The 24,204-nt window shown below is 45.5% G+C and overlaps 1 protein-coding gene across 4 annotated transcripts in view; it reads left to right on the top strand.

The window, feature by feature from the left end:
• The first annotated feature begins 15,778 nt into the window (after positions 1-15,778).
• The window catches only part of CNTN6 (contactin 6), a 126,842-nt gene continuing 118,416 nt past the window's right edge, over positions 15,779-24,204 (top strand). For 3 of the 4 annotated variants that reach the window (XM_032120986.1, XM_032120985.1, XM_032120984.1), the window contains exon 1: positions 15,781-16,319. The gene's annotated coding sequence lies outside the window, so the exon portion shown is untranslated. Of the gene's footprint in view, positions 16,320-24,204 lie in introns of all 4 variants that reach the window. The other variant, XM_032120987.1, reaches the window with a different exon arrangement.

Genomic DNA, 24,204 nt, shown 5'->3' with positions numbered 1-24,204 from the left:
GCTGTTTCAGGAAAGGGCAATAATTTCACATTTTTGAGGGAAGGAATAAAGGTAAAACCTGGACTTAGATGCAAAAGTCCCTAAAGATCCTCAAATAAATATATTTAAAGCATTCTTGAGGCTATTATGTGACAGATTTTGACCACTGGCAGTGGAATTAAGAGCTCCTTGCGAGGTTCTCCATCTAAATTTCACTACTGCCAGATCCTAATCTCGGGTCCATGTCATGCCTTGTTTGTTCCATGGAAAACGCTGCTGTGATGCTCCCTGCATATCCATTAGTCACATTTTTTTCCTTCTTCTCCTGAGATTCTCCCAGATATATTGCCCTTCTGAGATTAAAATCTAGACCTAAATCTTCAAAGCAATTACATAGACAAAAAGCAGCAATCTCCTGCTGCTCAGGGAGCAGAAATCTCCGGATCGGAAAGCGATGGGAGATTCTCAACCCCGGCAAAAGGCACCACATCCTGCAGCAGTGATCAATACCTGGACAAATATTCCTTCCTTGATCTCACTCCTCTACAAAGCTGTAGGAGTTTGTTGCAGATTTTAATGGAAAGACAATTGGACAATATGGATTTTTCTTTCCCCTTGGGAAAGGGTGCATTTAAAGAGCCAAAGCAAAACAAAGCAGGGGTGGGAACAGCAGCCTGTGTTTGTTTTCTGCCTTTGTTGGAAATAAAATGCTGCTGATTTTTTTGGTGGCCTTGAATACCTTTTTTGGAGTCTTTGAATGCTTTTTTTGGTCTCTCTGAATAATTTTTTTGGAAGGTTTGCTGACTAGACAGGAGTAAACAGGGAGAAAGAAGCTGCTTTTGAGGTCCTCAAGAGTTGGATTTTTGGAATGTATCGTGCCTGTTTATGTTCTAATGACTGGGAATGACACAAAAATGAATTAATCATTTTTTTTTACAAAGAAAGCGTTATAATGAACCAATCCTAAGTCACTTTATACTGGCTTTGTTCCCACATGCACTTAAACAAGTCATGGTGCCTGGGATCACTACATTGGTGTTTATTATTTATTTTTAAAGGCAGGAGGCAAGATTTTTAAAACATTTCATACCATTGTGATCCCACAGCCATCAATAAGTGAGCAGGGGTTTTTCCCCACAAAGAGACAATTTCAACTTAAATATGCCCAGCAAGAGACTTTGCCTTCAGTGTCACCAGAGCTGGGATTTCACTGGAAGCAGTCAATGAACTCCTCATTTTCCGAGGTGGGCATTCAGGTGTGAGGGCAGAAATCAGCTTCTCTCAGGCCTAATTCATGCCCAAAGTTGTCAAAGGATTTGAATATTTTTAAGTCATAATTGTACGTGGGAAGTGATGGGTAAGCTGTGCCCTGCCTGAAGTCTTGCCTGTAATCCAACACAAAGCAGGCTGAATCTTCAAACATTCTAATATTTCTTGTTGCTGCTGATATGGATGGAATGGGAAACAGGAATACCTGGAAGATTATGGATCAAAATCACTGTAATTTGCAGATTTTACTGCATTACAGAAGAAGAAACTGGGGAAACTTTTTTTTTTTTGTTGCAGTTACCAAAGATTACAGAAGACAAGAAGGTCAGAAAAGGATTAAAATAGAAGAATTTAATTCTTATCATTAGCCACTCTTCTTTTATGCTATTAACAGCAAATCCACTGAGGTTAACATTAAAAAATGTTGTCTGTGAGGTTTGCTTGATTTTCAACAGAAATAATTAAATACTGCTGTAGCTGTCTCTAGAAACAAATCCTTCTCAAGATCAAATATCTCCTTTAAGGTATAGAGGGGATTAAGTGCTGTTGCAAAAATGTTCATGTAATTCTATTTAAAGCCATGAATTATGCAGGTGGAAAAAAAACTATAGCAAAAGTAAAATAATAATAAAAAAAGCAACAAACATAGGCGGCATTTATAATTTCAGGTACAGAAGAATGCAGCCCCTGGTGCATCCCACAGCACTCAGCTGCAAGTGACAAAGTTAAACGATCCTACAACACTAAAAAGGGAAATGTAGATTTGCAATAAAAGAATTGAAATGGGTTTTCACCTACCAGCACCCTCCAAATCAGCAGCGTGCCCCATTTGCACTAACAAATGGCTATTCCATGAGGCAGCAGACATTTTGATGTGCTGATACATTATTTGGCATTATTGAGAGGGAAGTGATGCTTTGCTAGAGTAAAAAGTGGATTTACCTAAATCAACTCACTGGAATTTGTTACTGGTAACCTCCTTTAACTTTCACTCCGTGGTCCATTCAATATTTTGGGGTATTTTAAACTGTTCCTGATCTTTAGAGGAGGAAATAATCAGTGGGCTCAGAGCAGAGACATGAATTACACGTGACTGCAGCTCTGCCAAACCACCGTGGGAAAACATTCCATGGGTGGTTGAATGTTGGTGCCTCACTGCCTGGTTACACTTTGCCATGGTTACTTTGGGGAAAAAATGCCTCCTAAAGATCCAGACCCTGAGTCTTTCACCTGGCAGGGCCAGGTTTTCCTGCAAAATTGGAAGACCCCTGTTTCATGGGCGCATCATGAAGATAAATAACACTTACACGGTGTTTTGTTGTGCTCATGGATAAAGACTGTGGAATGCTCTCAGTAATTTCATTGGGATTCAAACTGGAGCTTGATTTCCTTTCCTAAAATTTATATTTCTTGCACTTCTTTTTAAGATTTCCAGAGGGGAAAAAAGAATTGAGGATTGTAAACCAAGACGAAAGAGTCTTAAATCCTTTGATTCTACTTTTGTTCTAATGGTGAGGACTATCACCTGAAAGGAAGGTTTTATGGCTGAAATATCATTAGCTGCTATGACTGAGGTGTTTAGGACATGCTATAAATTTTTTCTTAACTGCTGCTGATCCTTAAATATAATCCACATCTAAACCTCACATCTAATCAGCCAACTAATCAACTTTTTAATCAACATTTCACGAGTAGTCTTGGCCTCCCTAAGACCACAGCTTTATCAATGATCCCAAAAGGCACTGCTCCGAGATTGGAAAATCCTAAGCAGTACATGAGGCTCAGAGTTTGGATTTTTATTCAGTATTTTGACCTTGAAACCTCCGAATTCATCAGATTTGTCAGCGACAAAAGTAAGATCAAGTCCTGGGCACGGGGGGACCCTGTGGCAGTCTTGTTTCTTTTTCATAAGAAGTCACCAAAGGGCAGAGCTGGCAGCCCTCCAGCAGTAGGACGATCCCAAGGGATGATCCCTGGTCACCAAGGGATTTTCCAGGGCTGACAACCAGGAACCCAGCACCCCTGGCAGGTGAGAGCCAGCACTGCTGCCCCTGAATTTGGCCCCACATCTGGATTACTGCACAGAGCCCACAGCTGCACCTAAAGGAAGCTGCTCCAGAGTGGGGTGTTTTACCCTGGGGATGATCCCAGTGAGAACCAGAGATCTGGGGCCCAGGAAAAGGGAAAAGCCATCCCTGTGCATGCCATGGCAGCCATCCCTCAGCTGGTTGGAGCTCCAGCCAGATGAGCTGGATGTCAAACGACAGCTTTTCACACCAGCATTGATAGACACATTTGGGGTTTTTTTCCCCTGTGGGATTGAGAATGATAAAACCTATTCATGGCAAGCACTTGAGGAACAACGTGGCTCCATATGGGAATGGCCTCTTTGTGCAGCTGCAGCTGCAGGGCTGTCACACACAGCACTCACAAAAGGCTCCATCTCCCATCCCTAGCGGGATATTTCCCAGGATTTAGTCCTGCCTGGTGCTGATGGCTGACCTGGGCACAGGTCTGATGTTTAAACAGATTTATTCCTCAGGAACCAGTGCCAGATAATGAATTTAATTCCATGAACACAGCAATAACACAGCCACACATTTCCTCCCTCCTGTCCATTCATGTTCCAAGTTGGACTGAATAACCCAAAATCTTCTATACCGGTATCACCAGCCCTAACTGCTCTCCAGCCCACCATTACTGTCAGCCAAACTGGGGTTTGAACTTTGTCTTTATTCTCACCAACACAAAACTGCAGAAACATCATTTTTGACCTTAGCAACACTGAGAATAATGGATTTAATTCCACTTAAAGTATTTCATTCTGATTTTCTACAAGTACAAGAGGAAGCTTGAGTAACCAAGAGATGTCCCCCTTCCAGTGAAGGAAAGGATGAGGTGCTTTGGTGAAAACCTGTGGAAAATCTCTTGGATTTATCAAGAAGATTGAGAACCTAGTGATCAATATCAGCTAAAGGCTCCCCACCTGGTGGCAGTTATGGCCTTCATAACACTGACCTTTTTCTGAACAAGGTTTCAACCACAGGCCCACATTACAGACATTTATTACTGGAGATAAAGGAGTAAATCCATTACGGGGGGTAATAACAGGCAGTTTCTCTTTTATGCACACGAGTCTCTGTAAGGGGATCTGGAGAATCCTTTGCCAGTGACTTCCAGGAGTGTTGCTGGAGCAGGGCAGAACATGGGAAGCTGAATGAGGGACACTGCTGGCATCACATGAGTTCACTGCTGACATCTGTGACCTCCAAGGGCTTTTCTTATCAACATCCTTGGAAATCTTTGGAAATCTCTTTGATTCTCCTTCAGCTGCTGACATTTCTTTACCCTTCCTGTACCACACCCCAAACCACACTCTTGGGGTCTGTGTTTAAAGAGTGTTTTGCTGCTGAAAGGTCACAATAAAAATTCTCTTTCCTGAGATAATTTCACTCTTCCACTTCTTAGTGGAAGACATCAGAAAGTGCAAATAAAGGTTTTAAGGGGTTTTACCCAATGATAGCCTGAGTGATTATTTCCCCGAGACAATTATAATCATCTGGGGTGTTCTTAATGAGGGATTTTGACACGTGGGCTGTGGAGTGACCCCTCTTGTTCTACCTCGGCTTGGTACCCTCCTCCCTGGAAGTGTCCAAGGCCAGGTTGGACAGGGCTTGGAGCAACCGGGGACAGTGGAAGGTGTGGAACAAGATGGACTTTAAGGTCCCTTCCAGCCCAAACCATTCCTGTAGTTTCAACAAGGGTGATATTAATAAATTAATAATCAGAGGAATACACTGAGCCTAAGGATTGAGCACCAGCTTTTACCAGAGATACACAGAGGATAAAATACGCTGTTTACCAGCTGAAATAACAATCAGGCTGATTTAGGTTATCAGCTCTCTCATAGCACAAGACAAAATTAAAATGAGCTACAGTGAAGTTAATTTGAGATGTTTGTTTTTTCACTACACTTTATGCACCAAGAGGAGAAAAATTGGTGGAACAATTTCCATAAGCAAGTTGAAACAACTGGTGTTCAGGAGATAACAGGGAGATCTCTGTGTGGAAAAGGATCCTGGTAAATCATCCCTGTCTTCTCTCGCAGAAGTAGGCTGAGGAGCTGGGAGATTTCACCCAGGATTAATGTGCTGATAGAAGTTAAATCAATGTTTTTGGGATTTAAGTGTGGGTAATAACTCCTTGTGCCATTTCATAGAGTGTTGGAATGGTTTGGGTTGGCAGGAACCTTAAAGACCCCCCAGTTCCAACCCTCCACATGGGCAGGGACACCTGCCACTATCCCAGGGTGCTCCAAACCCCATCCAGGGGCTCTTCAACATTTCAGGTTGAAGTAGCAAATTTTTTTTAATAGACCAGGTACAGGGCTGACTTCCCCAAAATGTAAAAATTTCATGAAATTGGGCAGAAATGTGGGGACCAACTCTTCAGAACAGCAGTGGCACAGGCCAAAGGCAAATTGTTCAAGGACATGGGTCCCTTTGGCTTTCAGTGTTCGATGCTGGAACCAAAAGGAAAGGTCTAGACTTAGTCTCAGGAATAGAAAATATCCCATAAAATGTCCCTCATTTAATAGAACCTTTAAGGCCTGAAAAGACCAAGATCATCAAGTCCAACCTCTCCTCACACATTTTGTCCAATAGTTGCAAGTGCAAGTTTATGGAAGAAGCACCAGAATTTCCAAGGGAATGTTTCACATAATTGTTTTATCCACTACATTTCCGTACAGGAAAATGCACATCAGCCAAGCTTTTCTTTTATGCAGGAAACACAAGCAAGCTCTGACCTTGCTGACATTTAGGGGGTTTGATCACTGGCACTAAATGCTTAACAAGCAGAGATTTGATTGTGTGGCACAAAGCCTGCATAATTTATTTTTAATAGTCTGATAAAATCCCTTGCACGGGTGAAAGATGCACAAAGATTTGGATAGTGGAGAGGACTCTCCCTAGAAAGATTTACATGATGGCTGTGTTATGGGAAGAGTGATGTGGTGTTAAACTGCTGGGAACTGTTTGAGTAAGAGCTAAATAGAATGGGCTAAATACTCACATTTTAAGGAGGACACGAAAATCAGAGTCTAAAATATTCACTCTAAAAGTGTGTTCTAAAGCTGTGTAAAAGAACATTCTGAAAATACTCTTGGAGGTAAAGTGCAGCAGGCACGGTGGTGTTTGGGCAAAGGTTAGACTTGGTGATCTCAGAGGTCTTTTCCAACCTTAATGGTCCTGTGATTCTGTGAAAAAGATGGAAGTACCTGACTGCAGTAAAGCTGTTCTTGGTTGGGTTTGTTATCTACTGATATCAGCCCTGCAAATGTCTCCAAATGGAGATGTCTGGACAAGGACAAACATCCCTGGACAAGGATGCAGGACCAGGAGCATCCAGAGCAAGCCTCATGTAGGTTTCCCCAACATTTTGGGAAGATTCTGAGCAACTAAACCCCTACCTGAGCTGAGCTTTGCCTCTCACTGAGCTGCCTCCTTTGCAAGGTTTATTCTTGTAGGCTTTTATGCACCCCTGAAATATATTGGGGTTTAAAACACAAAGCCAGGCTCATCCTTGGGTACAGCCCCTCTTATTACAGTTCTACAAGGCAGCAGCAATACAGAATCATCCTGTGGAACACAAAAACTGGCCTGCATTAGTTAATTTTCACTAGTTTTCATTCAACTTCATTGTAATCATAAGCAATGATCTGTTTTAAGAGAGTGGAGTTTTAATTAAGCTGATTTTTGAGGAGGAAGTTGATGGGATTACATAAAGAGAGCTCTTTTTCAGTGTAATGAAAGTTGGGATAACTTTACCAAATTCAATTATTTCTTCCCAACACAGCATGAGAAATATTTGGGGAACGACTGAAACAAATCTTAGAGCAAATTATAGCCCTGTCAGAGAACAAGAAATCAGTGTGTCAAAACACGAGGATATTTCTGTGCAAAGCATCCAGCAAGTTCATACAGATGATCCCCGTCTGAATATTATATTCCTCATTAAATTTATCTACAGCTGGAAAGAGGAATAGTTTCGGTTTGCCACTGGAAATTAAAAAAAATAATAACCCAAATGAAAAACGTCCTCAAATATAATCCAAAGAAGGATGCAGGAAAATGTTATGTTTTAATTCATCTAAGCTCACCCAGTGCTGTAAAAACCTAGGTATAGCTTTACAGCTTTTGTGAGCCCCAAATAACTACATTTTCTGCAGTAAAACCAGATCTATAAAATCCCAGTCACTCTTCTCATGAGTACATTTTCAATAAGTGGATTTTATATACTGGTTGCCTAAAAGAAGGGCTGATAGTACAGCCACTGTTCAACCATGGACACTGCCCTGTTCATATTTTCAATGACACCAAGTGGTGATGAAGGCAGAGATGCTCAAAGATCATCCTGGTGAGCCCTGCGGAGACTGGCTGGAAAAACAGAGCTGGTGAGATTCCTTCTCCCATGGATCTGATCCCACTGACATTAGCACCAGGCTGGAAATGAAGGAACCAGAGGAGCAAGGAGGGAGCAGCAGCACTTGAGGGGTTTTTTGTATCATTTTCTAAAACCAGTATCACAGAATCCCAGAGTGGTCTGGGTTTGAGGGGACCTTAAATCCCATCCCATCCCACCCCTGCCATGGGCAGGGACACCCCCACTATCCCAGGCTGCTCCAAGCCCCAGTGTCCAGCCTGGCCTTGGGCACTGCCAGGGATCCAGGGGCAGCCCCAGCTGCTCTGGGCACCCTGTGCCAGGGCCTGCCCACCCTCCCAGGGAGCAATTCCTTCCCAGTATCCCATCTAAACCCACTCTCTTCTAATCTGAATATTCCCGCTTGTCCTGTCCCTACAGTTCCTAATGAGATATCCATATTTTTTCTTTTCTTCTTTCAAATGAAGATGGTTTTTTTAAAAGTTTACACCCAGCATTTTCTTGCAGGGCTGAAATGTGCTGAGCAGTGAGACAGAAGTCCTTAAAGGATGCAAAAATCATAGAGAAAATTGAACTTATTTGCTGGTTTTAATCCACTTTTTCTCTCTCTCTGTGAGAACTGTGCCTATGATGCAGCATTTATGTATTTTAATTCCTAATACCTTACCATTAACTATAAGACTTAAACATTACCTGCCCAAGTGTAGCTACATTATTGCCCTTATTTGTTCCATTTTTAACCATCTCCAACCTGTGTCCCCAGAATCAACAACTCCCTGCTTCCCTGCACTCCTGCTCCAGATGGAGAGCAAGGAAGCAGCTGCTTGGATGGATATCTCGGGGGTGCTGGACCCTTCCTTGATGCAATTCCTGCTGATTTTCATGTCTTCAGCAAGTCTGATCCAGGAAATCCTGGAAATCAAAGCATCATCTCTGCCCTTCAGGTGCCTATTGCTAATTAATAATGTTTTCATTGATGAGGGCCTATGAAAATCAAAATAAGAAAATTCAGAGCCACCTAGAAATGCCTATTACAGGTGTAAAGCTTTACTGTAGAACCTCAGGAAGTATCTACTCAAATTACCAATAAAATCTGCTTGACTTTCCTGCCCACCCAGGGCCCTGACAGAACAGGATTCAGGGAATTCCATCCAATCACAGCAGATTTGTGAGCACTTTTGCCTTTTTTTCGTGATTATTTGCACTAAATGGGTGGGTCAGATCCCAGTGGTTCGAGAGAAGGAGATTGACAGGGCCTCACCTTAGAGAGGAGCTGAGACTGTTGCTCAAAGTAGATATTAAGCCCTTATTATTTAAATATTCAAAAAAAAAATAGGTGAAAAAGCATGAAATAATTTACTATTTTCACTAGCTCTAATATTTGCACATTTAACTTTAATTTTCTTTCTCTTTAAACATTAATCACCTCCCCAACATATTAAAAATCAAGATGAAATAATGGATTCCCAGGTTACTCGAAGGTAACTCTCACCTTACACAGCAACATTTTCTTTTTCTCGGGGAATGTGGGAAGTTTAAGAACTCCACACTCGATTTGAGTTCAGTAGAAAAACTCTACAGCCAAGACTTCTCAGTTTCTGCAGACACTTTTATTTTTTAACACTCTTTTGCGTTAATTAATTTTGGTGTAGAAAGGGGACCATTAACGCTCTGACACAGGGAGCACAGCCAGGGGCCTCAGGTTGGGCAGACAGGGCTGACAGCACTGCAGAGGAAATAAATTGTAGTGGTTCTGTGCACTAGAACAGCAATTTTCCCTAAAAGCAGAAAGTTTGAAGGCTGAATAGTGCCAGAAATGGCTTCTTTCTCCCTGTTTCCCTCAGAAAATCATTGTTTCCAGAAGTCAAATTAGCACGGAGCAGAAGATGGGAGAAAGTGAACAATTTGTGATATAAGAAATGCCCCCTGGAACTGGAAGTAGAAGTGGAGTCAGACTGAGGAAAAACTGAGGGAGAAATGGAGCAGGAACTGTTCATCCTCCCCCTGTTTAATTAATTCAAGAATTAACCCTCAGTATTAGAACAGAAATTTCTTACAAGCATTGTGACGATGTAACGTGGAAAATGCAAAATGAGGAAGAGTAGGAAGTACCAGAAGGGAGTTTTATCAGACTCCACCGAACAGCACAAAGTGTCATCTACTGGCAGCTTGTTTTCCCAGAGGTTTGGGAAAATCCATGTGTGGACTAGAAAAATGGTGACAGAGTCACTGGGGGCTTGTGGACAGACAAGGACAAATAAATACAGTGGGAAAAGGAATGGTGTTAGTGTTATAGAAACTGCAGGAAATTCATGGGAGTGATGGAAAACGGGTCACAGAGTGGCAGTGCCACCAGGAGAGTGCCTTGTGCTTGCACCAGTGTCAGTGCAAAGAGATGGAATAAGTGACATCTGGAAACACTTGCAAAAATGTGACCTCTCAGAAACCCACAATCATTGAGGTTGGAAAAGAGTTCCACCATCCATGAGGTGGCTGATCCTCACCTTGTCCCCAGCCCAGGGCACTGAGTGCCACCTCCAGCCCTTCCTTGGGCACCTCCAGGGATGGGCACTCCAAACCTTCCTGGGCAGCCCCTGCCAAGGCCTGAGCACCCTTTCCATGGGGAAATTCCTGCTGATGCCCACCCTGAGCCTCCCCTGGCCCAGCCTGAGGCCGTTCCCTCTCCCCCTGTCCCCTCTGAAGAGCCTGCCAAGCGTTAGATAAAAGAAAGCCACACTTGACAGAAGGAACTTGGTTTGCAGCTACCCCGGTTTCTGTAAGTGGAGAGGTTTTGTGCATTTTTCTGTTTCAGTCTGGCTTTCTGAGCTCTCCCTCTCGCAGCTGAGTGGCTCCTGGCAGCTGACACCATTAGGTGACATCTGGTGCCCTGGACTTGCAGGCAGGGGTCTCTTTGTGCTCTCCTCCTCCACAGGGCACAGACGGTGGACATTGATCCAGTGACCATTTAGCACAACTGGGAGGGGAAGTAATGAAAGGACACTGCAATTCCCCAGCTCCCTGCTCCAAGTTTTCTCTCCCTTGAGGAAAATCAATGCAAAATGTGTGCCACTTATCTGATATTTCACATCCAGGAAGGTGCAAGCACAAACACAACCCTGAAAATCTAGAAATGCACAACTGGTGTTTCCTCAGATGGCTTTTTTCTTTAAAAAATAAATTTAAAAAATAGCAAAAGAAACACAGGCGTAAAAATAAAAGCAAAAAAAAACCACATCTCACACAAAACCCTGAAGAAACAAAGAGCTAAGCAAGCTCCCCAAATTTTGTGAATAGAAGACCATGGCAAGATTAGCCACAAAGCCATTAAAAAGTCTCACTAAGGTCACTGTGATTGTCTGGAGAGCAAAGGTTGTTCAGCAGTGATTGTGCTTCAAAACACAAACCACATCCAATAACACCACCAGCTGTAGCAAAAATAACTCCAATAAAAACCTTCATACTTCTTTTTGCTTGCACTTTTTAAATTTCCTTGGCCAATCATTTCCAAGAGGAGCTGTCCTGGTGTTAAAGAGCTTCCAGGTCCATTATAGATAAAGCTCCAACTATTGATCGGAGCATTTCCCACCCCAAGAACCAGGACCCGAGGTTTTGAAACCTGTTTTTCTGTGGCAGCAGAGCAGCTGGAAGCATAGGAACTATTCCTGCTCCTATCTGAGCATCATTCCTGGCTCCAGAGGTCACCTTTGCTGGGGGGATCATTAATAAGCTGCACATTTTGCAAGGATTAACACCCACTAAACCTTGGCATTTATTCCAGAGACGGAGATCAATGGGGCACTTTAGCACTGGACTAACAACATCCCTGAGCTGCTTCTTTCCCTCTTTAATCATCTTTGAGGGGGGGTGCAGAGGCAGCAGTTCAGAGGGTTTGTTTTCTGGTTTATTTGTGGAGCTGGGAACTAATTAATCCCCTCATTATCAAAGCAGAGCCTCTGGTTGGGGTTGTCCATAACTCTGCTCCGTCACTGTGAAATGGAGACCTGAACAAACCACATGGAGACAAAGCCTGAAGTTCAGGCAGAGGAAAGAGCTTTGTGGGATACAAACAAGGGATAAAGTAGCCTAATTCTGCTTCTTTGATGGATCTAGCATGGAAAAAATAAAAAGACCAATGAGCTTTATACTTTGAATGGTGTCTTTTTACACTCAGCAGAAAATCTGTTTGAACATTTATCTATGTTAACCCTGCAGATCCCCTTTTTTTAGTGTCACGTCTCCATCGTGTGTGCGTGTGTCACAAGTAAAGTAAAATCTACAAAAAACTGCAGAAGAAACAGCTGTTCTATATGCAGGTGCATTTTCTATAATTGACATTGTTTTTTCTGTATTCCCATCCTTCCCCAGAACTCACGGTGCTAAAACACACGGAGAAGGCACTTAGTGCTCTCTTTCCAGCCACAGGGTAAGAGCACAATAAGGATTTCAAAATAATAATTTAAAATATATTTACACAAAAAGGTAAAAACTGTGAACACTTCTTCCAGAACAAATTCCTTTCCTTTTTCTGGAAGGCTGCAGGAATAAGGAGCTTCATTGCTGGAGTGATTGGACCACTTCCCTTCCTCATGGTGGTCACTGGCCCAGAAGTCAGGAAGAATTCAGGTTGGTTTGGTTTGGATGGGTTTTCTTAGCTGTTTCTCTGCTCCAGCAGCAAACGTTTTTGGGAATTCAGAGTGTGCTAATCCATTTTTGTTGGATTTTAAGACCTCTTTTTGCAAGAACAGATCATTCCCCAATGCTTGCACTGTTCAACTACTGAGCTTGTCCAGCAGCTCAATTGACTTCACAGCACATCTTAGTTTTTACAAAGCAGGTGAATTGGGATAGATTTTTGCTCTCAGGATTCCAATGTCTGTGTCTGACAAGACTTCAAGGAATATTCACAAGACAAAGGTGGTGTAACTCCATGAATCTGAAATTACATCACCTGTGTTGAAAAACAGCTGCAAGGTTGCATTCATGAAAAATTACGTTGAAATTTACTTTACAACATGTCTAACAGGATTGGGGGGAAACGAAGCCAATAATATGGGAAATGTTTACTGAATTAGCACTGTAAAATTAATTAATTCAATCTTACCTGAGCAGTGCCCTGGATTCATAAAGATAAGCAAGCTGGGATAGGGGAGGGTGTCCCTGCCCATGGCAGGGGATTGGAATGAGGTGATCTTTTAGGTCCCTTCCAAGCCAAACCCTTCTGCAATTCTGTGATTCAGAATTTTAGAGTAACCAAACCCCTCTGCATGGTGCAAACACCAAAGAACAATTTAGGTTGGTTAATGGATGAATTTCAGAGCAGAAGGTGGCACCTACTGAGTAAAGCACCTCATGGGATGGGATCATATTCCTTTGGTAAAAAACCTTGTCTTGGGCCTTACTTTTTGCCTTTGTGGTTGCAGGGATTTGCCCTTGAGCAAGCTGATGCTTGTGCACAGCGGAGAGTTTAGATCATGTTAGTCCTTGTTCTAACTCAGTTACAAAGTTATAAAGACATCTTGGGTTTATCTCCTCTGTCTACAGGAGAGATAGAAAAGCTGACAGAGCCCCAGGGAGCTGGAAGGCTCCGCTCCTGAAGACACGGTGACAAAACCCCCCGTGTATCATTCCAAGGCATCTCCAATTTCCACCGAGGAAATAGAGGAGAAAGGGTCTTCCAGACCGAGTTTTTGCAGGAGACACCTTGGCTCAACTTCTAATTCCCTCCTGTCTCCCAGCCTGTGCTCCTGATTCTCTCCTGTCTGCTTTATAGACCAGATCCTATCTCCTGGGTATTTTTAGCCTACGACAGCGTCCTGAAAGCTACACAAGGACATCGTGCACTTCATCCTGAGACAGGGAAACTTTTGTCACTCCAGAGCCAACTTTTGAGGTGACTGGAGGCCCATCCCAGGCTGCTGAGGTTGCCCCACTTTGCAGGAGTTGTCTGTGCCTTGACACTGTCAAAACTCCCTTCCTTAAAGGTGGAAAAGTTTTGTTTGCGGGATTTCTGACAGCTGGAAGCACAACAAGGTTACAGAGGTTCAGTTGGGGTTTTTTGATCATCAGTGTTTGCTTTGGTTTTGTTTCTTTTTTTTTAAATGTGGGGGTTTTTTTCTGACAGAATATCATGATTCTTAAAAGCAAAATATTTGACAAAGAAATGTCAATCTCAACAAATTTTTGTTTTGACAGAGTATTGGGCAAACCCACAACATTTGGGTAGCATGCAAATGTTTTATCCTGACCTCTAGGAAAAGACTGTTTTAATATTCAAATTTATCACTTCCTGTGTCGTTTCTCAAAGATATGGGTCGAATCTTTAATAGGGTATAAGATAGTTCAGAAAAATCTGAATCAGAACTTTACAAGTTCTGATAAAAAGAAAATTCAGATGTTCAGAAGTTCAAAATTCAGCCCTTGAAGTGTTACAGTCTTTCTTGAATGAAAAAACTGAGACCATAGAAAGGTTTGGGTTGGGAGAGACCTTAAAGCCCACCCAGTGCCACCCCTGCCATGGGCAGGGACACCTCCCACTGTCCCAGGCTGCTCCAAGCCCCATCCAACCTGGCCTTGGGCACTGCCAGGGATCCAGGGGCAGCCACAGTTTCTCTGGAAATTCCATTTCAGGGCCTCCCCACCCTCACAGGGAACAATTTCTTCCCAATATCCCATCCAGCCCTGCCCTCTGGCACTGGGAAGTCATTCCCCCCGTCCTGGCCCTCCAGCCCTTGTCCCCAGTCCCTCTTCAGCTCTCCTGGAGCCTCTTTAGGCTCTGGAAGGTGCTCTAAGATCTCCCTGGAGCCTTCTCCAGGTAAGCACCCCCACCTCTCCCAGCCTGGCTCCACAGAGATCTTGAAATGACCAATTAAACTTTTGAAGAGAGGTTTCTAAATTTTTTTTTTCCATTCTCAGTTGGAAATGGAAAAGTTTTAACAGTATTAATTTTGTCAGCAACTGAAAAATTCTGTTCCCAGTCTTGTTAGACAAGAAATGCATAAAGAAATTATTTTATTTTGACATAGAGAAGGCTCAATTTTTAATAAACTTTTAAAATTGGATACGAGAAGCTTGGGTTAATCTGTTGCGAGCAACTTTTAGTCTATTTACTCTTGATACCACTTAGAACAAGCCCTGTAATTATTTAAAAGAAAATTTAATGAGGAAATACCTAAAATTCCATTTTAAATTTTATTCCTAATTAAAAATAGAGCTGCTAATTATAATGCCTATCTCCTTTAGAAGGTGCTGCAAGGCTTAATTAATTGTCGGTAAAACTCATTTGAGAAGTGCACAGGATGGAAGTGTAAAATTGTTTATGTTAATGAGAAGGAGGCTCTGAGAGCTCTGAATGAGGCTGGCAGGGGCTGCTGGGCACCTGTGTGGGCATTCCAGGAGTTCCCATGTCCTGTTGTTCCCATTTCACAAACCTAGAGCAGCCCAGGACAGCTGAGGTGCTTCCAGCGTCATAAGAGAAATCTCCGGGAGAGTTGGAGGGACACTTGTGCCAAGGGATGAAGGGCCAGGACACAGGGAATGGCTTCCCACTGCCAGAGGGCAGGGTTAGATGGGATATTGGGAAGGAATTCTTGGCTGTGAGGGTGGGAAGGCCCTGGAATGGAATTCCCAGAGCAGCTGTGGCTGCCCCTGGATCCCTGGCAGTGTCCAAGGCCAGGTTGGATGGGGCTTGGAGCAGCCTGGGACAGTGGGAGGTGTCCCTGCCCATGGCAGGGGTGGCACTGGGTGGGCTTTGAGGTCCCTTCCATCCCAAACCACTCTGGGATTCAGTGATGAATCTAAGTAACTTTTCCTCACTATCAGAAAGACTCTCCCCTGCCTGACTCTGCCTTTTCTCTGCTGAAGCAGTCCCAAGAGGGAAAATGGAAATCTAAGAAGGTTTGAAGTTTGTATCAGAATTTATGTCTGTGCCACTTTAGACAAGCAAGTGTCCCCTCCTTTTTTTTTAAAATTTGTTTGGTAACATAGGAAGGGGCAGTTAAGTGCTTCAGGAGGTCTGTGAGTGCTGGGATGTGATTCAAGTGACAGCTCCCACCCCTTGAGTGAACCTTACAGAGCTCAGGACGCGATTATGGGGACCAGGACCAAACAAAACTGTTTCCACTCCTGTTCTAAACCTAATCCCGTGTAGTGACCCAGTTTTTGAGGAGAGAGGTTTGTGATTACCTGACAGGAGCTCATATTTGTACGAGAGGAACAGCAAGAGCACATTTAATCTTTCATGCTCCGCTCTGACAGCTGCGCTTTCGCTCGCTCAGCTTTCTTGAAGGATGAGCCAGGCAGAGCTAAATTTTATACATCCCAAATTTCCAGACAGGGATACGCATAAACTGTAGGAGCTGTTTATCTGATTGAGGCACTAATTGTGTGGGTCCTAGCTCGAGCAGCACGGGGAAGGCAGTGCATTTCACGCTTAATACCAGGGAAGAGACACGCAATGCTCAGCGGATAAAGGGCTCCAAGTCCCAGCTGGGAAAACAGTTCCATTATCTCCCAGCTGCATAGACCTTCCATACGGCTCCGTTCTGCCTCGCTGAACACTCTGCCTTGCTGAGAGCTCCACACAGTCCTGGAGAAAATTGTAAAGATCCTGAGACATTTCCCTGCTCCGAGCTGTAAGTACAGAATCGCGCTGGCTGCTGCAGCGTGGATGGTGCTGGGGCTGCGTTTGCCGGGCTGGGTTTTTATCCTTCCTCGGTCGTTTGCATTTGCATAAGGGGGAGAGAAGGGGGAAAATTCGCTGCTTTATTTCTGCTGCGTGTCTGGAAATGGCTGATGCTCCAAATGTGTGTGTTCTGGGCAGAAAAGGACGTGTAGAATGGATTTGTATGCGTGTGAAGGCTGAGGCAAACAGAGCCCAGACTGTGCTGGTCACAGGCACCACAGGTACATTATTGAGGCTATCACAGCTCTGTGCTGCAGTGAAGCGGGCAACACGGAGCATGACAGTGCTAATTTTGGCACTTTCAGATGACTTTCTACAGCATATTAAAAGCTGAAGTGGGTAATGAGAGCCTAACCTCATTTCTGCCAGCTGAAGGTGGAAAAGCAATAAACATAAATCTGCAGGAAAATGTAGGTAATTCCGAAAAAGAAAGTTTTTCCCTGTTGCTCATTTGAATCATCAAAGGGAAATATAAAGCAAGTTCACAGCCTGTACTGCACTTCGGGTCTGCATCCAAAGATTTGCAGGAGTGTTGGTTTGGACATTGTTATTTATTTACACTGCATGACACAGCTTTAAAGGATATGACACTTCATCAAAAGTTTGGGAAGTCTGTGGTTCCAGCAGCAAGTGCCTGGCTAGAACTTTCTGTTAAATCCTGTATTCCCATGGTGCTTTTTGGGTGAATCCTTGGATTCAGGCAGTGGTTGCATGTGGAAAGGGGCTCCTCCAGCAGCATTTGCATAAGCAGGATGCTCCAAGCTGGTGATTTCCTGCAGCACTTATGGAGCTGAATGATCAAGCAAGATGCAAACACTCTGTCAATAACAGTTACTTGTCCTTTTATCAGCACTGCAACCCTTTGCAGATAAATATTATGAGTTAAAAGCCGAGTATTTCCTCCTCCAAAGTAGCATTTCCACCTCCCCCCAAAGAGAGGAGCCTTGTGAGTTCCACACAAGGTTCTGAAAGTTCGGAGAATTTTTCTGTGTGTGCCACTAAACCCTACGGTGTTTGTGATTCCAGGCACCACATCCCCACAAATAACCCATCCTCATCAGCCAGCTTTGCCTTTGGTGCTCCAGAGGCACTGTGTCAGTGTTTCACATTCCAGGAGTCTCTGCTTCACAGGTTCTATGACACTAAAAAGTCCCAAATCAGTACCTTTATGAAGTTAGAAACAACCATAGATCACATTTTAGTGTGTAAAAAAGAAAAATAAACCCCCCCAATATTTGCAGCTGCGGGTTTCAAATCCTGGTGAGCTACTGCTGGCCATGGATTGCAAGTTTTACCTTCCATGCTGAGGATAAAATTATAAATAATCCATAACAACCTAAGTGCTTTAAATCAAGCAGGAGCCATGTCTCTTTTCCTTTGCTTCCAGCTTTATGACCACTATTAAAAAGGCCTGTGGTGCATAATAAGCTACCCTAAAATTAATTTCTTGCCATGGAAGCTAGTGTTTCCCCTCACAGAACAAGGTGCCAGAGTCCCCAAGGGGACTTAAAACACAAAGCTGGGTGGCTCAAAGCACTATTTGTGTTTGGAATCAGAATTTTCATTAGAAGATATTTTGTGAGTATGCGGGAATAGATCAGCTCTGCAAAACAGCATCAAATTTGTATTTCCTCCCAAAACTGTGTTAGCTGCATGTTACTACAACATAACTGAGTTTATTGCAGAAGATTACCACAGATCGGCCTCTGCTCTCCTTCCTCAGGGAAAGAGAGACACAAAAAACATCTTAATGGTGCCCTGCTTGTCCCCAGCCTCTCACCCACCCTGTCCCTGGAGCAGGGAAGACTCGTGCAGAGGAGGAAAACCAGCAAGTCCGGCCCAAAAAGTCATTTATTCTTTCTTCCCAAAGGCTGCACTCAGAGCTGGTCACAACTCTGTGCTTGGGCAAGTTTGTAGCCTCATCTTTGCAAGAGGGCATCTCTCCAGAAGTGGAGATGGAAAGAAAATCAGGCACAGTTTTACAACTACAGCTCCCTCTGTGATAAAAACCATCCCTGGGACACTAAAAAAATCCCAGACACAGCAGAATTTAGGTGGTTGGGTGACCTTATTTGCATCCAAAAACTATCAGGCTCCACAAATCTCTTATTTACACAAAGGCTTTCTACAAGTGCAGAGTATGCAAGGAAAAACACACACCTCAAAAAGAGAAGCATCTTCAAGTGCCTCAATCACAGCAAATAAGAACAACCCCTATCAAAACAGATAAGGGCACTGTAATTAAGAGTTATCCATCTTTTGGAGGAAAAGTACCACACACAAATGTGAGCCAGAGCATCAGAGGTATGGAAACCCTACCTCAGTGCTAGGAAGGTGCTAAACACCCCAGGTCAGAGCAGAGTAAAGAGCCAGCAAGGTATTTTTGCACTAAAACACCCCATGGGGACTTCAACTCATGAGTTTCAAAGGCTGGAGTTTTTCCATACCTTCCTGCTCTCAGCTCCATCTCCTCTCCCCCAGGAAGCTCCTCCAGCTTTTCCTGGTGGATCAGGTACAGCTGCTCAGCACTTCCTGCTGCTTTTATTCTTGAGGGCACACGTGTTCCTTGCTATATGTTTTGGGACTGCAAAAATGATTTTTCTGTCTTGTTGCAGCCTTCCAGTGCCTGAAGGGGCTCCAGGAGAGCTGGAGAGGGACTTGGGACAAGGGATGGAAGGACAGGACACAGGGAATGGCTTCCCACTGCCAGAGGGCAGGACTGGATGGGATATTGAGAAAGAATGAGGGTGGGAAGGCCCTGGAATGGAATTTCCAGAGCAGCTGTGGCTGCCCCTGGATCCCTGGCAGTGTCCAAGGCCAGGTTGGACATTGGGGCTTGGAGCAGCCTGGGACAGTGGGAGATGCCCCTGCCCGTAGGATGAGATGAGCTGTAAGGTCCCTTCCAACCCAAGACATTTTATTATTCTATGATCTCATATCTTTATTCATTTTGGGGTCTTTGTGTTTTGGGTTTCCTGCAAGAGTTAAAACTCCAGAGCACGCAGTTAGTTCAGAGGCTAAAAATACACTGAGAGAGAGGGATGGGGAGGAAGGGGCTGGGGAGAAGAGTAACTTCCTACACCTAGAGCTCCTGATGTATTTTTAGCCTCTAAAGACCAGAAGGAATGGATCAAGTGAGTCAGAAAGGCAATTTGTTTTATTAAAATTCTTGACAGCATCTGCTGTAATGCTCTTGTTAGAAGAGATGGAAAACATCAGAAAGATGAGAGCAGCCTGTCCTTGCTCTTTACACCACACAATAATATGGAAAGGAGCCTAATTGCTTTCCCAATAACTGGTTTTATTGGCTGTATCCAAACTCAAGTGACCCACGTACACAACGACCCTCCCCAGGCTCTGCTCCCAGCTCCCACTAGAGGCAGCTCAAACAAATAAAAACATTCTGCCTACTTTCCCTACAATAACTCCTGACTCTTCTTCGGGACACCCTGATGTCATCACCAATAAGATCCATTTTCTTTACAAGATGCTTCAGAAAAAAATATAATTGTTTGGTATTTGGTAATGAATTCAGCTCTCCCATGGCTGTGACCAAAACATGAGGATCCCAAATCCCTCTTTATGGTGGTGCCTGCAAGGAATCTTTTATTAAAATTCTCTTATTAAACTTATCTCTTGTTAAATGGGGAAAGATTGGCTGGCAAACAAGGATCCTCTGCTGCAAAATGTAGTGTAAAAATCAATAGTGTGCCTTTGAGCAGCACCTGATTTTAATTCCCATCCCTGTGATTTACACTGGGAATAGAGAACCTGGTTGGGATGAAGTTCTGCACCAAGTTTCTCACAGAAATGAGTGAATTTTCAGACATTTAGTGATTATTTCTGCTTCAAACACTCCTTTTCCTTGTGTGTGTATTTGATGTTTCACCATGTCCCACTGCCTGGTCCATGGTGAGGTCTGGACATCAGGAATGGGCCTGCCTGGATCACAAAATGCTTGGCCCTGTTTCTGGAACCCTGGTGCACTTGAGCCATTGAAATCCATTTCTCCCAGACATTCATTCGCTCGCAGAGTTTGGCGCGCACAGAACGAGTGGTACCTTTGGTGACAGAAATGGGGATTAAAAGCACTGAAGTTTCTGCAACTTCATCTCTTCGAGCGGTTTCTGATAATCCTACCATGAAATTGCAAAACCAGCGGGACCAGAGCAAACCTCCCTGGAAATTGTACTCCCTCCATTTGTAAAGGAAGCCAGATAAGGTGTAGATTGTTATCAGCTAAATGAGACAGCTGTGTCACATGGGCTCCCCAGCATCCCACCTCTCAGCTGAAAACCCTCAGTCAGGGCAGAATTTGGGCTGGTGTGCAGTGGATCTGTGGATCCCTGCCTTTCCCAGGGCGTTGCAGCTTCCAAGGAGCTTTGTCCTTGAGCCAAGGAAAGAAAACCAAAAAATAAAATTCTCCCCAGAACCAGCACAGAGCCACACTGGGCATCCACACCATGACGTCCAGCAGAGCTGCTGATTCTCCCTTGTGCCTCAGTTTCCCTTCTCTGGTCCATCAGCTAGCAGCCACTATTCCAGCTATTGCTGATGCTCTAGAGTGGGATAACCCTGGCTGCTGACTGCTGGGAACTGTTTTACACACGGCACTGTCACAGGTACCACAGCATTTAAGCTCTCCTCGCACTGATGACACTGTGCTGATTGCCATAATTTGCCCACTTAGCCCCAAACGGGTTTGTTTTTCTTCAGCTGATAATAGCAAGGAAGCTCTGCAGTCCCCAGTGAGGAAATTTCTCTCCCAGAAGTTGTTTTGTCTGCTGGCTGAGCAGGAGCACTCGGGCTGCACAGCAGGTTAGAGGTTTTACCCCTGTTAAAGGCACTTAAACTGCCACCTTTCCCTCAGCACTGGTAGCGTTAGTGGTGACACATTGCTGCAGCCTCTCCACAGAGGTCACCCAGCCCTTTCTGGAGCTATCACACAAAGTTGAAAGCCAGAGATATTATATTTAACCCTCTGCTTTCCTGTGTTACTCCAAAACTACTGGAGGTGCAGGTCTAATTTCTTCCCTGAACATGCTCTGGTCTCTCTATTCTGTCAAATCCATGAGTTAGGTTGGTATTTTCAGTCCTGGCTTAATTTTCCCACCCCAAAATCCAAATAAATACAGTTGCTATACAACTATAATGCCTGGACAGCTGCATTCCCATCTGTTTGTGAGGCCAGAGTCACAGGGGAAAGACTTGTCAGAGGGATCTTCTTCTACTTACAAGGAAAATCTTTGTTTCCTACATCATTGGAATAGGAATAGTTACTCATGGATTCCTTTGCAAAAGCCTGGGCTAGTGGAAGGTGTCCCTGCCCATGGCAGGGGTTTGGAATGGGATGATCTTGATGGCCTCTTCCAACCCAAACCCTTCTGGGATTCTCTGAAAAACCTTACATAAAAATAAACAGACTCATTATTTAAGGAGGGAATTCTTGTAGAGCTGAATGTACTCTAAATATTTGTTGTTGCTGTTTAAGTACCAAGTAGCTTTTGACCAAGATAAAGTCAGCCTGGTACCTGTGCAAACATTCCCAGGAAAAACACCTGTCCCAGGCTGGAGTGGTGAGAAATGTAGGTGTGGTGAGGAAGAGTGAGGAGGTGGAGTGCCCATCCCTGGAGGTGTCCAAGGAAGGCCTGGACATGGCACTCAGTGCTCTGGGCTGGGGACAAGGTGGGGATTGGGCACAGCTTGGACTCAGTGACCTCAGAGGGCTTTTCCAAGCTCAGTGATTCTGGGATTCTGGGAAATGGCCTTGCTCAGGTGGGGCTCCTGAGAAGAGAGGGCAGAGTCCATGAGTGAGAGCCCATGACTGAGAGCCCATGACTGAGCCCATGGCTGAGAGCCCATGGCTGAGCCCATGGCTGAGAGCCCATGGCTGAGCCCATGGCTGAGCCCATGGCTGAGCCCATGACTGAGCCCATGACTGAGAGCCCATGGCTGAGAGCCCATGACTGAGCCCATGACTGAGAGCCCATGGCTGAGAGCCCATGACTGAGCCCATGACTGAGAGCCCATGGCTGAGCCCATGGCTGAGCCCATGGCTGAGAGCCCATGGCTGAGCCCATGACTGAGAGCCCATGGCTGAGCCCATGGCTGAGCCCATGGCTGAGAGCCCATGGCTGAGAGCCCATGGCTGAGCCCATGGCTGAGAGCCCATGGCTGAGCCCATGACTGAGAGCCCATGGCTGAGCCCATGGCTGAGAGCCCATGGCTGAGCCCATGACTGAGAGCCCATGGCTGAGAGCCCATGGCTGAGCCCATGACTGAGCCCATGTCTGAGAGCCCATGACTGAGAGCCCATGACTGAGCCCATGGCTGAGCCCATGACTGAGAGCCCATGACTGAGCCCATGACTGAGAGCCCATGGCTGAGCCCATGACTGAGAGCCCATGGCTGAGAGCCCATGGCTGAGCCCATGACTGAGCCCATGTCTGAGAGCCCATGACTGAGAGCCCATGACTGAGCCCATGGCTGAGCCCATGGCTGAGAGCCCATGGCTGAGCCCATGACTGAGAGCCCATGGCTGAGCCCATGGCTGAGCCCATGACTGAGAGCCCATGGCTGAGAGCCCATGGCTGAGCCCATGACTGAGCCCATGTCTGAGAGCCCATGACTGAGAGCCCATGACTGAGCCCATGGCTGAGCCCATGACTGAGAGCCCATGACTGAGAGCCCATGGCTGAGCCCATGGCTGAGCCCATGGCTGAGCCCATGACTGAGAGCCCATGACTGAGAGCCCATGACTGAGCCCATGGCTGAGAGCCCATGACTGAGAGCCCATGACTGAGAGCCCATGACTGAGCCCATGGCTGAGCCCATGGCTGAGCCCATGACTGAGAGCCCATGACTGAGAGCCCATGGCTGAGCCCATGGCTGAGCCCATGACTGAGAGCCCATGGCTGAGCCCATGGCTGAGAGCCCATGACTGAGAGCCCATGGCTGAGAGCCCATGGCTGAGAGCCCATGGCTGAGAGCCCGTGACTGAGAGCCCATGGCTGAGCCCATGGCTGAGAGCCCATGGCTGAGCCCATGGCTGAGCCCATGACTGAGAGCCCATGACTGAGAGCCCATGACTGAGCCCATGGCTGAGCCCATGGCTGAGCCCATGACTGAGAGCCCATGACTGAGAGCCCATGGCTGAGCCCATGGCTGAGAGCCCATGGCTGAGCCCATGGCTGAGCCCATGACTGAGAGCCCATGGCTGAGCCCATGGCTGAGCCCATGACTGAGAGCCCATGGCTGAGCCCATGGCTGAGAGCCCATGACTGAGAGCCCATGGCTGAGCCCATGACTGAGAGCCCATGACTGAGAGCCCATGGCTGAGCCCATGGCTGAGCCCATGACTGAGAGCCCATGACTGAGAGCCCATGACTGAGAGCCCATGGCTGAGCCCATGACTGAGAGCCCATGGCTGAGCCCATGGCTGAGAGCCCATGACTGAGAGCCCATGACTGAGAGCCCATGGCTGAGCCCATGACTGAGAGCCCATGGCTGAGCCCATGGCTGAGAGCCCATGACTGAGAGCCCATGGCTGAGCCCATGGCTGAGCCCATGGCTGAGAGCCCATGACTGAGAGCCCATGGCTGAGCCCATGGCTGAGAGCCCATGACTGAGAGCCCATGACTGAGAACCCATGGCTGAGAGCCCATGGCTGAGCCCGTGACTGAGAGCCCGTGACTGAGAGCCCATGGCTGAGCCCATGGCTGAGCCCATGGCTGAGCCCATGACTGAGAGCCCATGGCTGAGCCCATGACTGAGAGCCCGTGACTGAGAGCCCATGGCTGAGCCCATGACTGAGAGCCCATGGCTGAGCCCATGGC

This window comes from Corvus moneduloides, chromosome 11 (genome assembly GCF_009650955.1).
Source record: "Corvus moneduloides isolate bCorMon1 chromosome 11, bCorMon1.pri, whole genome shotgun sequence".
Lineage (NCBI taxonomy): Eukaryota > Metazoa > Chordata > Aves > Passeriformes > Corvidae > Corvus > Corvus moneduloides.
Note: the sequence above shows the minus strand (reverse complement) of the source record. Positions and strands in the feature narration are given on the sequence as shown.